Genomic DNA, 17512 nt, shown 5'->3' with positions numbered 1-17512 from the left:
TTGTTAGTGTTTGTTATAGTGTAACTGTAGGTAAGAGTGTATGTGATGTCCATCAGTGTGTGAGTTTGTGTCTGTGAGTATGTGTACTGTCTATGTGTGATTCTGTAAATGTGTGTGTATCAGTGTGTGGGTGTGTATCTCTGAGTGTAGTGTCTACAGTATGTGTGTGTCTGTGAATGTGTGCTAGTTTGTATTTGTGCATGTATGTGTCTGATTGTGTGTATAAATGTGTATGGTGTTAGTCAGTATGTGTAGTGTCTGTGTGTGTGAATGTGTGTGAGTGTGTAGGTGTATACTGTATCTCTCAGTGTGTGTGAATGTGTTTGTAGGTGGGCTTGGGCTCCAATGTTGTGTCTGATAGAAGTGACCCATCAACAGGTGTTGAGGTCCAGAGCTGCTTGCAAATGGAATCACTTTCTAGAGTCCAGACCAATGTCCACAGAGCTGTGAGTGCTCTGTTTTTATCACTATTAGTAGTAATGACAGCAGTAATAGAAGCAGGAGTATTAGTATCAGAATTAGTATTAGAATCTGAAGTCATGGTCGTAGTAGTAATGGTAGTAGTGGTATTAGCAGTTGTGTCAGTGGCAGCAGTATTAGTAGTAGTAACAGTACAACTAGTAGCTTTAGTAACATTAGTAGTAGCAGTAGGAGTAGCTGTAAAATTTTATTAGTTGCAGTTGTGTCAGTGGCAGCAGTAGTAGTAGCTGTAGTAGCAGTATTACACTAGAACCATGTGTTACGATCCCTGCCTCCCGGCAACGAAAGAGGCAGAAGAAGGCGTAGTCTTAGTTCATTAGTCTACCTATCAGTGTACGCTTTCACCACCACACCTCCGTCTCATCTTGTATTTAAGCACTAGTCTTTCCCTACCTCCTCGCTCAGTATTGGTTTTCCTTTCGAGCTACTTAGTTGTGCTACGCCTTCTACCTCTTCGTACTGTTCTGGTTCCGACTTTGGTTTCTCCACTTTTACTACGTTTTTTGGATTACGGCTCGGCTTCGGTTGCTCTTTCTCAGTTTGGATCTCTGGCTTCCCCTGGACTCTCGGCTCTCTCCTTCGTCTCATCTATCCGCCAGGGCCACAGGTCTGCCCAGGATTATGCCATAAACTTTCGAGTAGCAGCAGCAGAGACTCACTGGGAGGATGAGGTCCTAATTTTTCTTTTTCTGCAAGGGTTATGTGAAGAAATAAAGGATCACCTGGTAACTATACCACAGTTGGGCAGAACTTTGGAGGAAGTAATTTCCCAGGTGTTGGAATTAGAGTTTAGAATTTGTCAGAGGAATAGAGAAAGATCTCAGACACAGATACTAGAGGTTCCTCGGCCACCACCTACCAACACTCTAGACTCGGAATAATCTATGGAAATTGCCCGCACCTGGTTAACTCCAGAAGAAAGAGAGAGACGCAGACGAGAGGGCCGCTGTATGTTCTGTGGAAAATTAGGACACTTTAAAGCTGACTGCCCTGCTTTACATTCGTCTTTGAGGCGCCTCCCTACTACTCAAGATCCTGTGGTGAGTGAGTTAACTCAATCCTCTAAGTTTTCCTCAGGATTTTCTATTATGTCTACACTGTTTTGGGGTAATAAACAGACGCCACTTCTTGCTTTTATTGACTCGGGGGCAGCAGGGAACTTCATCGACGCCTCCTTAGCTCAAGCTTGGAAATTACCCCTGACCCAGGTGACTCCTCCTCTTCGTGGACAATCTATTGATGCTTCCCCAGTGTCTCCAGGACTTATAAGATGGCAAACTGAATTAATAGGATTGCAAATTGGCGCCACACATGTGGAAGATATCTGGTTTTATCTCCTCGAGACCCCATCACATCCCCTTGCACTAGGCTTTCCCTGGCTCCAACAGAATGACCCTAACATTTCATGGTCCCATAGAGAAATTTTAACTTGGGGACCCCAATGTATTGGTAGTTGCTGTCGTCTGCAAGGTTGTAAGAGTTGCACTCATGGAAACGCCCCCTTCTGGTGTTCCTACGATACCCCCCCCAATATTCTGATCTATAGGAAGCCTTCAATGAGCAAGAGGCCTTGGCTCTCCCACCCCACCGACATTATGACTGTGCCATCGACCTTTTGCCAGGAACTATTCCTCCTAAAGGTCGTATATTCCACTCTCCAATATGGAATCCGAGGCCCTGAAAATATATATACAAGATTCTCTGAAGGCTGGAATTATATGCCCATCCACTTCTCCTACTTGTGCCAGTTTTTTTTTGTGGAAAAGAAGGATGGTGGGCTCCGTCCCTGTATTGATTATAGTGGCCTTAATGAGATCACTGTTAAGAACCGGTACCCTTTGCCCCTAATTCGCTTTGCAGCGCTTGAGTCCGTGCATGGGGCCAAGATCTTCATCAAACTGGATCTACGAGGGACTTATAATTTAATCCGTATTTGGGAAGGGGACGAGTGGAAGACGGCATTCATGACAACCCATGGATATTATGAATATTTGGTCATGCCTTTTGGTTTGGTAAATGCCCCAGCAGTGTTTCAAACCTTTATTAATGATATTTTTTGTGATCTGCTACAAAGGTTTGTCTTGGTATACCTTGATGACATTCTAATTTTCTCTAATACCTTATCTAATACCCAGGATCATGTTCTCCATGTCAGAGAAGTACTCTCCCGGCTCATAAAGAATAAACTTTATGTCAAACTGGAGAAGTGCACTTTTAATGCTTCTAGGATTCACTTTTTAGGTTACATCATCTCTCCAGAAGGGGTGGAAATGGACTCAAGTAAAGTCTCCGCAATTACTGATTGGCCCACACCCAGGAACCTTAAACACATACAACGGTTTCTTGGTTTTGCCAACTTCTATAGGAGGTTTATTTGAAACTTTAGCTCGGTGGTTGCTCCCATAACCTGTTTAACTCGCAAAGGACCCAGACAAGGTAAATGGACCCCTCAAGCAGAAGAGGCATTTCAGCACCTGAAACACCTTTTCACTACTGCCCTCATCCTGAAACACCCTGATCCTTCTTTGCCTTTTGTTGTTGAGGTGGACGCTTCTGGCCATGGTGTGGGCGCTGTTCTCTCTCAACGTCATGGAGAAGAACAGATTCTTCACCCCTGCGCCTTCTTTTCTAAGAAGGTATCTCCTGCACAGATGAACTATGATGTTGGTTTTCGTGAGCTTCTGGCTAATAAGTTAGCATTGGAGGAATGGAGGCACTGGCTGGAGGGAGCTCTTCATCCATTCTTGATATACACAGATCACAAAAACTTGGAATATTTACAATCGGCCAAACGTCTATTTCCTCGCCAGGCCAGATGGTCCCTCTTTTCTCCAGATTTAATTTCCTTATCACCTACACTCCAGGCTCTAAGAACATCAAAGCTGATGCTCTCTCACGGATCCACGACCCCCCTGAGGCTGAACTGCTTCCTGAACCCATCATCCCTTCTGGTAGATTCCTGGCAGCTGTCAGATGGGACATAGAAGTCATAGTTAGACGCGCCTTGGCTGGACAAACTGTACCTCCTCAGTGCCCTCAGGACAAGTTATTTGTCTCAACCCCAGTCAGATCTTCTGTCTTACAATGGGGATATGATTCCCGCTTCGCCGGACACCCTGGATTCCGACGTACCTTGGATTTCATCTCTAGAGATTTCTGGTGGCCAATCATGGTTAAGGATGTCAAGGAGTATGTCCAAGCCTGCTCTATATGTTCCCGAATTAAGTCTTCTCGGATGAGGGCGGCAGGCCCTCTTCAACCCTTACCTATCCCCGACTGTCCTTGGACCCACCTCTCAGTTGATTTCATTACTGACCTTCCACCAAGCCAAGGATACATGACAGTCATGGTAGTAGTAGATCGTTTCTCTAAATCCACCCATTTTATTCCCCTACCTTCCTTGCCTTCAGCTAGGGAACTAGCAGACCTGTTCGTACTGCATATCTTCCGTCTTCATGGCATCCCTAAAGACATTGTTTCTGATAGGGACCCCCAGTTTATTTCACGATTTTGGAAGGCCTTCTGTAAGTCACTGGGAGCCTCAGTTTCGCTTACTTCAGCTTACCACTGACCATTCCGCTAGCAGGAATTAGCAGGCCAATGGTCAAACTGAGCGTATGAATCAAGAACTGCTAACCTACTTACGGGAATATATCTCATCGACCCAAGATAACTGGGTGTCTTTGCTTCCATGGGCAGAATATGCTCATAATTCTTTGTATACTTCTTCGACCGGCATGTCACCATTCAAGTGTGCCTTAGGTTATCAGCCTCCTCTTTTCCCAGACTCCCCGCCGGACACAGAAGTTCCTTCTGTTCAGGAGTATATCACTAACCTGCAGGACTTCTGGAAGAAGGCTAAAGCCGCCCTTCTTCACACTGCAGCTCGGCAGAAGACCGTGGCGGATCGGCACCGTCGAACCTTACCCAGATTTCGACGTGGACAATTTGTCTGGTTGTCTACCCACAACCTTCCTCTAGAGCAACCTTCTGGCAAGCTTGCTCCCAGGTTCATCGGTCCTTTTCATGTCCTCACCCAGGTTACCCCTGTAACTTATCGGCTGGCCTTGCCTCCTACCCTCAGGATTCACCCTACATTCCATGTTTCCCTCCTTAAGCCCTTTCGCAGATCCACTCTGTCTAAACCGCAACAAAAACCCCCACCACCTCGAGTAATTGACGGACTTCCTGCCTACACCGTAAATAAGATCTTAGATTCCCGATGGTCTCGTGGATCCCTGCAATACCTAGTGGATTGGGAAGGCTACGGTCCAGAGGAGCGGTCGTGGGTAGCGGAAAGAGATATACTGGATTCAAACCTGATCCGGGATTTCCATCAGAGTTTCCCTAATCGTCCAGCTAGGGCGTCGGGAGCCGCCCGTAGAGAGGGGGGTAATGTTACGATCCCTGCCTCTCAGCAACGAAAGAGGCAGAAGAAGGCGTAGCCTTAGTTCATAAGTCCACCTATCAGTGTACGCTTTCACCACCACACCTCCGTCTCATCTGGTATTTAAGCATTAGTCTTTCCCTACCCCCTCGCTCAGTATTGTTTCCCTTTCGAGCTACTTAGTTGCGCTACGCCTTCTACCTCCTCGTACTGTTCTGGTTCCGACTTTGGTTTATCCACTTTTACTACGTCTTTTGGATTACGGCTCGGCTTCGGTTGCTTTCTCCTAGTTTGGTTCTCTGGCTTCCCCTGGACTCTCGGCTCTCTCCTTCGTCTACGGTTTTGGATTACGGTCTGGCTTTGGCTACTCTCTCCCTGTTTGGATCACTGGCTTCCCCTGGACTCTCGGCTCTCTCCTTCGGCTACGGTATTTGGATCACGACTTGTCTCTGTCGGCTCCCGCAAGTGGGTTCACTACTTGGTTTCGGTTTCACTGGCCGAATCCGTAACATTACAAGGAGGACAAACTGGAGTTTTCATTTCAAGACCAAGAATAAATTTGTTTATACGGATCTATCGGTCACATACTGTAAATGTATTTGTAGATTTACAGCCTTATGATCAAACACTGTCCTTTGGCCTCTTTATTGGTCAATTGTAAAACCTAACAGGAATCATACAGGTGGGGTTGGGAGTTTCAGACAGTTTTCAATATGTTTTCTACACACTGCAGGAAATACAATCCAGAAGGAGAAAAGACACACAGTGACAGGGAGGAGTGATGTCACAGCTCTCAGCAGGACAGGAGCAGCAGCAATGGGAGGATGGACAAATGACGAATGACTCTAGATTGGTGCAGGAGTTTTAATTCTCCTCAGTGCTGGAGACTAGAGACTGAAAAATTCAATTTGTTCAACTCAGATCCATTGGTGACATAGTTATATTACCTTATATATTAATGTATATTATACATAACTGGAAGGTCGAGTGTAAAACTGACAGACAGCAGACAGGAGGGGTTTGTCCTGCAGTTGCTCTCAGACAGTGTCTCCTGTCTGTGTTTCTACATCTGGTCTCCATACATTTAGAAAGACATAGTGACAGTAAGGAGTCTTGACGGGGCTCTCGATCAATGGAGGAGTTTCAATTCTCCTCAGTGCTGGAGACTGGAGAGAGTCTGTTTCTCTTACCTGAACACCTCACTCCAGCATCATAGACATGAGGAATGCTATACTGTTTCACTACAGTTTTACCACAGTACCTCAGCGCAGACTCTGACCCGCTGCAGGAAACAGCACCCAACAGGACTGATCCAGACCCTGGTCCAAAGTGAGCTCCTCCTGGTGCTGAAACAGCAGATCCACAGCCCAGCTGTCTGCACACCACTGCAGCATCATCCAGATCCCAGCCAGAGTGATGTACTGTCCCCCACTCTCCACCATGATACACCTCCACTGTCCCCTCACAGGGACTGGCTCCATTCACCAGCCTCACATCAGAACTGCCTGGAGAGAGAGAGATAAATACGCATGACTATGACTACAGAGGACTGAGACTTTTTCTTCCTGGGTATTGGGAGCTATAGTCCCTATAGTGGACAGGGGACATAAAAACCGTAGTGACTATGGCTCTCAGAACACAGACATTAACCACTGTGCTCTGAGAGCTGTGATCAGTACATTGGACAGGGATGTGTGATGTCAGAGTTCTAGGACTTGTGTTCCTGGGTTTCTGGAAGCTGTGGTCACTGCAGTGGACAGTGACTGTGGAGTCAGAAGCCTACATCACTGACACATGGTCTGTTGTATCTGTGTCTCAGGTCCTATATGTAAAAACTGTATGATACCACTGGCTGCTGCCTGTTTGTCCATATAAGGTAAGAGATTTAAAGTGAGATTTAATGATGTGTCTCTTTACTCAGTGTGTTGTTTTTGAAAGTGAGACCTTAGAAAACACAAAATAGAAACAGTACAAAAATGTTCACAAACAGATAAGTGCTTTATAGATTGTGCTTAAATATACCATTAATGAACCATTATCTAGTTAAAATATAACTAGATATTTTTTAGATTAAACATTCATTCACTTTCAGTTTGCAGTATGTAATGTTGTTCCCTTATATAGTACAAATCATTTTTAATACTGATTTTTTACATTCAGATTTTTTTTCACTTAACAAAGTCTTTTCAGCTTATAAATGTCAAGATCTATGTTAATATATGACTCACAGAATGAATTCCATTTAAAACACAGCATATTCCAAATGTATAAGATAAGTTTATTGTATGTTTAACTAAAATATGTTTACCAACCATGTTCTTGTGTTTTTGTCCTGAGACATTCTGGTCCTGATTCTCAACTGATGGTGACAGGCAAATTAAATATTTCACTTGTATAATATTAATTAAATATTCAATTTTCATTTTCCGGCTTTAATACTTGCATTTGAGTATGCATTTTAAATGCAGACTCCACAGATTGACTGTTTTATCTGCGTCTTAGGTCCCAAACGTAATGACTGCATGGTAACACTTTGTATGTATGTGGTAAGAGATGAATCACTCTGCTCTGAGTGTCCCATTTGAAAATGAAAATGCAATCAGTACAAAACCTTTATAATAAACAGATGATTTACATACTATACTAAAATATACATTAGCATGTACAGTACCTACTCAATTTCCAGTGAATATTTAACTAGATTTGTTTTTAAACCTTCACATTCAGGAATATTTGGAATATATATTGTTTCCATTATATATGACAATTCATTTGTAGTATCAATTTTGCTTTACATTCATACATTTCTTTTGCTCTGGAGACATGTTAATGTGTGCCTATTGTATTTTTAGCATTTACCTGTTAACTAAGTATACTTAATTTTCATTATCCAAACTTGCATTTTCATTATGAAAGCTTAAAAAACTGCATTATTTATACATTATACACTCCAAATGCACACCACAAAGAAAAAAAAAAACACTTATCACACACATCGCAATATAATAAAAAATAATACCCAGCATAAAATAACCTCAAAACACAAAATTATTTAGCTATCAGTGAATTATCAGTCAGATACTGTATACACATTAGTTTCTACACATTATCCTTTACCTTTACTACAGTACAGCCTCTACGTGTTAAATTATTGTTGTAACACCTCAGTGACTAATAAGACTCCACTTTCTAAAAATAATTGATATTCTGCTTTTTCTGAAGGAGTAAAGAATGCCACCTTTACTATAGTACAGCCTGTCCCTTTTAATGTCTAAACACAGCAAACCTGGTGTACATGGTGTACATCAGACGTTGCGTTTCTTTTCTTTAAACCACATGAGACAAAACCACACAAGACAATTTTCCTGTGAGTCTGGTGTTGAGAGGAAATGGGGCTCCTCTGTGTAACCTCTGTGTAAGCTCCTCAGGGCTATAAACCGGCAACCATTAACACATTTCAGAAGAGACAGACGACCCCAGTGATAGAGCTGCAGAACGAGGCTGTCCTGACGTCTGCTGTCTCTAACACACTAGAGATGAGGAGGTCAGAGCCCCCAGATACACCAGGAGACTGCTGCAGTGGTGGGGGTGTTAGTGTAAGGAACTGGGACTTGTCCTCCTTCTGAACGTTCATCAGACTCCATTAACTTTCCGGTCCCCCTGTCTCTCTTAATCAGCTACTGTCTTAAAGTGTTAATGTTCAAAATAAGCAGCTGTACTGTATCTCTTTCATATCCCTCGATCACAAACAATTGTCTTCCTATGTATTATAGCTTCCTCTAAAAAAATACTCCAGGCTGAACAAATCCCATAATCCCAAAGGAAATACCTGCAATTAAATCTCACACAGACACAAGACAGGAACCCCAGACTGTCTGAACACACAAAGAGGAATAATGGCAGCAAAATAAATGGTTCTGAAAAACAAGAAGCTGTAAGACCAAACTAGGGGCTCCTGTTTCAGAAATTACTGTATATAACTAAAACTACAATGGTGCTGACTGTGTTTCACTGACAAGACTTTCACTAACAATCTACTTCTCTAGGAGAGTCAGTGCTGTGTAGCAGGACTTGCGTTCTGTACTGGACAGTATTATCACTCTGCCCTGGTGGTATCTGTGTCCAGTAACACCCCATAATACAGACAGGCTTCCTCAGTAATTAATTTGACAAGTTTCTGTGATAAAACTATCCCAGTCTCTAGAAATGCTGCAACAATTATCGAAATATGTCAAATAACCCCTGGCACAAACACACTACTTAATAAAAAAGGTAATTAATAGTCTTCTTATTAACACTGTATGCACAGAAAAGTTCCTACAATTAAATTACTCCACTCTACAAAATGACATAACTACTGTATTATCCAACCTTAAAATGTCCTTGGTTCAAAATACTCCAGTCTTTTACAACACATTTACCTCCAGTAATGTCCCAGTCTCTGATAATTCTCTATTTAACAAACATGATATCAATGATACTACACCTGTCTGACATAATTATTCAGGCTAAAGATCTCACCTTCAGTAGAAATACTTTTCTCTTTCATAAGAGTTCTATCTCTAATTAAGGAACAAGTTATAGGTTTATTCCATGCTGAAAAAAGGAAGAAAGAGAACACAACGTTTCGGCCGTGGAGACTTCTTCAGGTGTGAGAGAGACAGGGCAGTAGGCAAAGGTAAAGTAACGGAAGAACAAAGGTTGGGAGGGATTAGGAGTGAGAGGCGGGAGCAGGGGACAGAAAGAGAGGTCAATCAAGAGATGTGAAGTCAGAATGGGTGCAGAGAGGTGTGAAATGAAACTTCCAATGAATGGAGAAAATTTAAAAGAACAGTAGTCTGTCGTTAAGGGAAGGGAGAATGTGTGATCCTAGCTGTAGAATAATTTTAGTTTCGGTGGTCTTTCTGATGTATGAGTTTGGAAAACCGTCTTTGAGAACACAGACGGAGAGATTAGAGTGGTCGTGGCCGTCAGAGGTGAAATGAGAAACAATGGGCTTGGAGAGATCTTTAATCTTCACAGCCCTGACGTGTTCTCTGAAGCGGTCTCCAAGTCTCCTTCCTGTTTCTCCAATGTAGATGGCTGGGCATTTACTGCAAGAGATACAGTAAATAAGGTTGCTGGAGGTACAAGATGCTGTCTGGGTGATCCGGAACTGTCCTGAGGGGCCTTGAATGAGTGGTGGTGGCTGTGTACTTGCAGGTGATACAGCGAGTATACAGCGAGCTCTGTTGCAAGGGAAAGAGGGAAAGGGAAAGAGAAGAAAAGAAACGGTGACACCTCTCTCCTTCTGTTTTCAGCCTGGAATAAACCTCTACTGTGTTCCTTTGCAGCTACACATGCTGACGCAGCTGCCCTACTTGAATTAAATGTCGTCGTGACCGGCATTGTGATGTCACACGGGGACGATACCGTTAAACGAAGTGACTCTGGATTCTTGCTATCAAGCTGTTTACAGCTCAGCGTTACTTCTTAAATGTGACTTCTTTAATATTAGATTCACATGTGAATCTTCAGTCTTAGCTGTGTGCATTATCTAACTGCCCCTCCCAAAATTGCGTTCTTTGTTCCACGTTATCCCAAATGATTTCCGCTGTTTGGTTTAATTTAAGTGAAAAAAAAAAGTTTTCCTCTGTGTTTCGCTTCGCAAAGAAAAGACCAGCTTCGCTGGCTGGAACATACGGGTGACGTACATGTGCCGTCTGTGTTATTGTGACACAAGTGTTAACCCGCTTGGTAACAGCTGACACGTTGAATGCTATTGGCTGCACATATATGAGTGAGCTGTGAGGACAAGGCTCTTATGACACATTTGTTTTTGCAGTTACTGGTAACTGACACATGTTTTTTTTTTTTACAGTACCTAGCGACTCCAGACTCCGAGCGCCAGATGTTTCCGCATAACCGATAAACTAACCCCTATGCCCTCAGCCTTAACTGGCTCAGGCTGTGTTCCCATTAGTCAGTTGCTGCGGAAAAAGCCATGTAGGTCTTTGCGCTGATGTTTCTCTGCTGCAGGGATTTTGTCCGTGCGGGTGAGTGCCAAATGTTTTGCTCTTCAAGAAAAGCAGCGAGTTTCAACACCAGCGGCACTTTGGGGGAAATTTGAAAAATTCCCGGTCTGAGTGTGTGTGTGTCTGTGTCTAAATAATAGACACATAATTTGTGAATAAATTATTTATTTACTATTATGTGTCTATTTATTTGTGGAATAAATAGACTTGCAGGCGCCCCGTCTCGCACCCGCTGCTTGCTGGGATAGGCTCCTTCTCGCCCGCGACCCTGTACAGGATACCGTGGTTAGAAAATGGATTGGACGGAGTTTCAGAACCTCTTCTGAGTTCTGTTGGACTTGCAGCGCTCGTCTCTGTGTGCAAAGGGAGAATGGTAGTGTGAATTTTGGTAAAACGCCAGGAAATTAACACATTGCAGGTCTTTTTGTCTGTTTCCATAATAGTAACACCAGCTGTCAGTGGGGATGATAGCAGAGGGAGGAAGCCATGGGGATAGTTTGGCCAGTTTGGGTTACAGCCCTACTCTTTTTGAGTAACACCCTGTGGTTTTTGATCATCTCATCCGAAGCACTTTTTACAGTGTAGTATCCCCGTCACTATACTGGGGCATTAGGTCCCACACAAGATCGCAGGGTGAACTCCCCCTGCTGGCCCCACTAACACCTCTTCCAGCAGCAACTTCAGCTTTCCCAGGAAGTCTCTCACCCAGTTACTGCCCAAACTCATACCTGCTGAGCTTTTGTGGGTTGCTAGTTGTGAGTTGCAGGGTGATATGGCTGCTGGCGTTTTATAACACTGTAAACACCAGGTTGTTTTGTAGAGCGATGAGCAGGGGGCATGGCTTCTCAATCAGTTAAAATGTTCTTGTGTCCTGGAAAAAAAAACATTAAGTCACCAATGACTGGTTAACATCCAGTGGTCCAGTTATCAAAATAGGTCGTAAAATCATGGAAGCGCCAATTTGCTTAATGACCACTTGATGGCGTGTGTAAAAACCGGTTAACAGCGCTAGTCTTTTTTTTCAATGTAACACCAGTCTAAAAATTGCTGCTGTACATAGGTGCTGTGTAGCTTGCGCCCTTGATTTTCTGTTTTAAAAATAAAAAAAAATCCCTTTTCCTCTTCATTCCGATAGTTACAATTCTGACAGGCACAGCAGTGTTGGGGTCTGAGAGTTGGAAGTGAAACTCATCAGTTGGGCTAGCAGCTCAGTTAAACAGTTCATATTAAAATGACCATTAACCGAGTTGAGCTGAAATCTACAGTGACTATATTCTGTTTCTCTATAGATTCTATATACGCCACTATCAGATACACTCTTGCACTGTGCTGGGAATCGGTTCAATTACAAAGAACAGCATAGTGTCCAGCTGGATTTTCAGACATGTTGCAGATCAGGTTGGATCAGGTTGGAACGATCTCTCACTCATATTCCCTCTGGTTAATCTCCAGATGGGCCAGACCCAGAGTTAGTGGTCAGGGGGATGGTGGGCACTGTCCAGTTCATTCTCCTGTCCTTGTCCTGTTTCCAGACTCGCACTCCCTGTGGTATTTCTTCACTCTCACAATGGGACAGACCCAGATGTCGGAGTTTGTGGCTGTGGGAATGGTGGACGATATCCAGGTGGAATACTACAACAGCGAGATTGGGAAGATCATCTCTCGACGACACTGGCACCCAGGCTCTGAGGTCGAGGAAGCCACGAACAAGGTTCAAGCAGGCCATGATTTTTATCTCAGCATGAAAAAAAAGCTGCAGCTCCTGATGTCTCACCTGAACCACACGGGAGGTGAGTTGATGACACACACATTCCAAAAGTCTCCATTCCTCCTCCCTGCTGAAAGAGCGCTTGGCTCCACAGAGGTATCCTCAAGGCTCCTGTAACAAATTACTATATATGGATGTTAACAGTACTGTCTCACACTAGGCGGGAATGCATTCTATGTGGAGTTTGCATGTTCTCCCAGGGACTGCATAGGATTTTTCGGTCTAGTCCAGTTTCGTCCCCATCCTGGTAGCCTGGTTATATTATCACACTGACTTTCCCTCAGATGCCACAGGCTCACAAGCCACAGTTTGGAAAGGGATATTTGCAGAGGTGCCTGATCTGTGCATTGCAGGTCAACGGACCTACCAGGCAGTGGCTGGCTGTGAGTTGGGCGATGACGGTACGGCCTGAAACGAGAGCTGGGACACTTACGATGACCAGGATGTGGTGGTCTACAACATGAAGAGCCACAGCTGGACTCTGCTCATCCCACAAGTAGTCATTGATATGGCGCGGCTGCAGGCCACTAAGTTCTTGACAGAGAATTTCTACCAGCCACTGTGTGGCCAGATCCTGAAGAGCTACCTGCTGCAGGAGAGGAACAGGCTGATGAGGAGAGGTCAGCTCTTTAGTCTATGTGTATTTCCTCTACAAGTGGCCAGAAACATCCGAGCTGTTTCCACACTGTAGCACTCTCCCAATGTTGGTGTACTGTCCATTAATTCCCTAATGGAGTGATGATGTTGCTACATTTTTTTTCCGGTTTCTTTGCTGGAATGTGTTATTCTGGTGGGCACTGTGCTTTATTCCCAGAATGCTTGGAATTCTAATTGAATGGTTGGCAATGTTTACACATTTCTGTGCTTGGATGGGGAATAGTTAATATCATAATTATTGCTACTGTGGTTTGGGTCAGTGAGAAACAGACAGCAGAATGACCCAGATAGTGGGCACCCCTTTATTTGCATGGCTGTGGCCACACATAGAGGTCAGTGGTATCAGGACATTAGGGATGTGTAAAAGACCAGTAACAGCTGCCAGTGCGTTTGCTGTAATCAGTGTCCTGTATTTTTCTCTCTTTTCTTTACAACTCAGCATCAGGGCTTAAAGGCAATGTGAAATATAATTGGTAACTGATACAGGGAAGCCAAGGTAGGAGTCATATGATGACAAAACTAGTTACAGTTCATGCATTAAAATAATGCAAGTTTTTTTTTTCTGTACAGCAGAAAGGACAGTTAAAGAAACCTGCAAGCAAGACATTGTGGTAGTCACTGCCTGATGACATAAAAGATCGACTTTCTACGTAAAATACTGTTACTCTTTATTCCCACATGTTGCAGTGAAGCCCAAGGTCAGGGTCTTTCAGAAGAAATCTGGGGTCTCTGGCGGGACAGAAGTGGTCTGCCTGGCCACTGGCTTCTACCCCCGGGCCGTGGAGGTGACCGTGCTGAGAGACGGGCATCCCATCCCAGAGTAGGAGCTGAAAGGGGGGGAGGTGTTGCCCAACGGAGACGGGACCTACCAGCTGAGGAAGAGCCTGAGAGTCAGTGAGGAGGAGCAGAGCGAGAGACGCAACTATCCCTGCAGGGTCCAGCACAGCGGTCTGGACAACAAGCTGGAGGTGAACTGGGGTGAGTGAGAGAGAGATCTATCCCGGTCTGGTGATCAGTGCACTCCTGCACTGTCTGTCTGCTGGATGACTGGGACTCTGGCACAAACTCTCAAGACCTGCACTGCCAGGCCTGACCAGCAGGATGTCCTGAGAGACGCACTGGTGTGCGGACTGTGATCAAACCTTCAGCACAGAGCTATGTGAACAAGTAACACAGGAGAGTGAACTACTGGAGCTGAGAATCAGCCAGGAATCAATCTGTTTCGGTGTCGATGTGCAGTAAAAAATGCACGACACTTCTCACAGAAATAGAAGACGATGTGTGAGAGAGATTCTCCGCAGTTGGATCTCTGTCCCTAAAGACAGAACAGACATTCAGCTGTTGGGCTCAGCTCTGCAGGTTCTTGTTTGACATTGTGACAACCCGGGTGTATATACCAATTCAGCCTCATTCTAGAATGAGCACAGAAAACACTGGATACTAAATCACACACAACGAAACAGACACATACTGTATTCTCATCAAGAGCTCATTCGTCCCTCTACAGTGTTGACAGATCCAGAGCCCGACGTGAACACTGGGCTCATCGCTGGGGTGGTGATCGGGGTTCTGACTGTGGCTCTGCTGCTGCCCGTTTCTGCCTTTGTCCTCTGGAGGAAGAAACGACAAGGAGAGAGAGAGAGGTGAGAAGATCAATATGGACAGCAGACATAAGAGATAGGAGACAGGGTGAGACAGGAGAAAATGAAAAAAAAATATTTTTTTGGAATTTCTGTTGGATCTGCAATTAAGTTGTTGCAATGTATCTGAGTTGCTTATTATTATACGCAGGTGGGGTTTCATCTGACAGTCCATTAGCTACAGCACAGCTCAGATTAGAGCAATTCACTGCTGTCTCACTAACACTGATCTGTGATTTGACATCCTAGGAGCCCGGAGTCCCAGCTGTATGAGCACTGAGGTCAGATACACTGCAGCCCAGGATGACTGTGATGAGTCCTGACAGTGGGAGGCCTCTCTGACTGTAGGAATGTTATGACATATAATGTAACTGATGTGCAATTGCCCGGCAACACAGCTGTCAGCTTGTTGCTGTAAGATAAACACAATAAGTTGTGGGAATGGGGAACAAGCTGCCCAGCCATGTGGTGCAAGACCATAGCCTGGCTTCTGTCAAGACACAACTGGAGGAGGTCCTCTAATCAGGATAGAAGGCTCTTCTCTACACAAAGGGTGGTGGAAGTGTGGAACAAGCTGCCCAGCTAGTTCTCTCTGGGCTTCTGTGTGACCTTCTGACCTCTCCTGTTGTGTCTTGCAGGAAAAGAACAGAGCGACACTTTTTCCAACAGCTCTGGTCCCTGAAGAAGCTGTACAGACCGGGCGAAAAACTCTACATTGTATGGGCAGAGATGTCACAAGGCCTACATTATTTTTTAAAGGATATTTTTTAAATATTAGATATTTTTCATAAGTAAAATGCATCTGACCGGACTGTATTTCCCTATGGAACAGGACATAGAGCACAGGCAGGACAGCGGCAGGAAACCCACTGGAGAATGAAGGTCTGCGTGTTGTACAAGGTGTACTGACACTGTTTGGTCACCGGGAGGCACTGCAGGGGATGCCAATTCAACACCACCGGCCCTGAGCCCCATGATCCATGTGTCGCTGGTTCGAGCCCGGGTCTTGTTATGAGCCCCTTAAAAGCAAAGGCTTTAGGGGGTAAAGAGCTATGAATCTGATCACCTAAATTCCTTATTACTGATAATAGGATAATTATCAGTAATAATTAGGCATTTTTACCCACCTGGTAAGGTCTATGACCAGTAGATGAGACTGCAGGAAAAATCCTGCAGGATTGTATCTGTGACACCGTGGTTAGCTAACCTCTTTTATACTCTTTTAAACTTAATACTCTTTTATATCTTAAGCTAATCTGTATTCTGCTATACATGGGTGTATTCTATAGATGGCTATATCCTATTGATGTACTGGATTGTATGCATGTACTGTATTTCAAAGTGCTTGAAAGAAGACCTCCTGTTACAGCCCAGGTACTATTGGAACTGAGGTGCTATAGGACTTGATTCTCATTGGGCCACCGCTCAACTCTACAGGTTTTTAAACCATGAAGCCTTGATTAAAGTATTATAGGAACAAGTAATAGGTTTATTCCATGCTGAAAAGAGAAGAAAGAAAACACATCGTTTGGGCCGTGGAGCCTTCTGACATGTGAAGAAGGCTCCACGGCCCAAACGATGTGTTTTCTTTCTTCTCTTTTCAGCATGGAATAGACCTATTACTTGTTCCTTTGCAGCCTACACATGCTGATGCTGACCCACCTGAACTACTGCAGTATTATAGGGTCTGTTTTCAACTTGTAACCTAATTAGAGTCTTAGTTTAAGCTAATTAGACTCTAAGTCTCAGTATTATATTTAAGAAAGTCAATAAAAGCTCTGATTCTCTGCATCACTGGCTTGGTGCGTTGTCATTATTGAAAAGACCAGAGTTCTGGGGAAGCCCAGGGTTCGACCCAATGAGCTGATCAATACAGCTGATCAGAAGAAAGTGTCAAGATGGGTCCTTTGTCTTCACAAAGACCAGTAACTCTGTAACGCAGCCAAAACTAGCAGCCATTTCACTCTTGAACTTGAACTTGAACTTTATTGCCATATGTAACCGGTACTGGTACAATGGAATTCTTACTCACAGAAAGTCTCTCGATTGTAAAACAAGTGTAAAAAACAAGACAAAGTGCAAACAGTGCATCAAGACAATGTACAAACAAACAATAGACAATGTGCAAGTAAACATGCAGACAGTTTGAATGTAAACAATACAGACATGTAAACTATGACTGGAGACGTACAATAAATAAATTACAATGAGGTGATGGTCCGAGGGGGATGGCTAAATGTGTTCGCCAGTCTCACTGCTTGTGGATAGAAGCTATTGAAGAATCTAGTGATAAGTGTCCGTATGCTCTTATATCTCTTGCCTGAGGGCAGTGGGGTGAAGAGCTCATGCCCGGGGTGGTGACTGTCCTCTGTGATGGCCAGAATTCTACCACGGCAGCGGTCCTCATAGAGCTGTTTAATCTCGGTGAGACCGCAGCCGATGATCTTCTGGGCCATATTGACCATTCTCTGCAGTGCCTTTCTTTCTCGCGAAGAGGTGTTGCCATACCACACGGTGATTCCGTTGGTGAGGACGCTCTCGATAGTGCAGCGGTAGAAGTTCTGCA

At 44.2% G+C, this 17512-nt stretch overlaps 1 pseudogene; it reads left to right on the top strand.

Moving 5' to 3' along the window:
• The first annotated feature begins 13109 nt into the window (after window positions 1-13109).
• On the top strand, window positions 13110-16398 carry LOC148826691 (BOLA class I histocompatibility antigen, alpha chain BL3-7-like; annotated as a pseudogene).
• The last annotated feature ends 1114 nt before the right edge of the window (window positions 16399-17512 follow it).

The sequence above is a fragment of the Atractosteus spatula genome, chromosome 10 (assembly GCF_055471065.1).
Source record: "Atractosteus spatula isolate fAtrSpa1 chromosome 10, fAtrSpa1.hap1, whole genome shotgun sequence".
Classification (NCBI taxonomy): domain Eukaryota; kingdom Metazoa; phylum Chordata; class Actinopteri; order Semionotiformes; family Lepisosteidae; genus Atractosteus; species Atractosteus spatula.
Note: the sequence above shows the minus strand (reverse complement) of the source record. Positions and strands in the feature narration are given on the sequence as shown.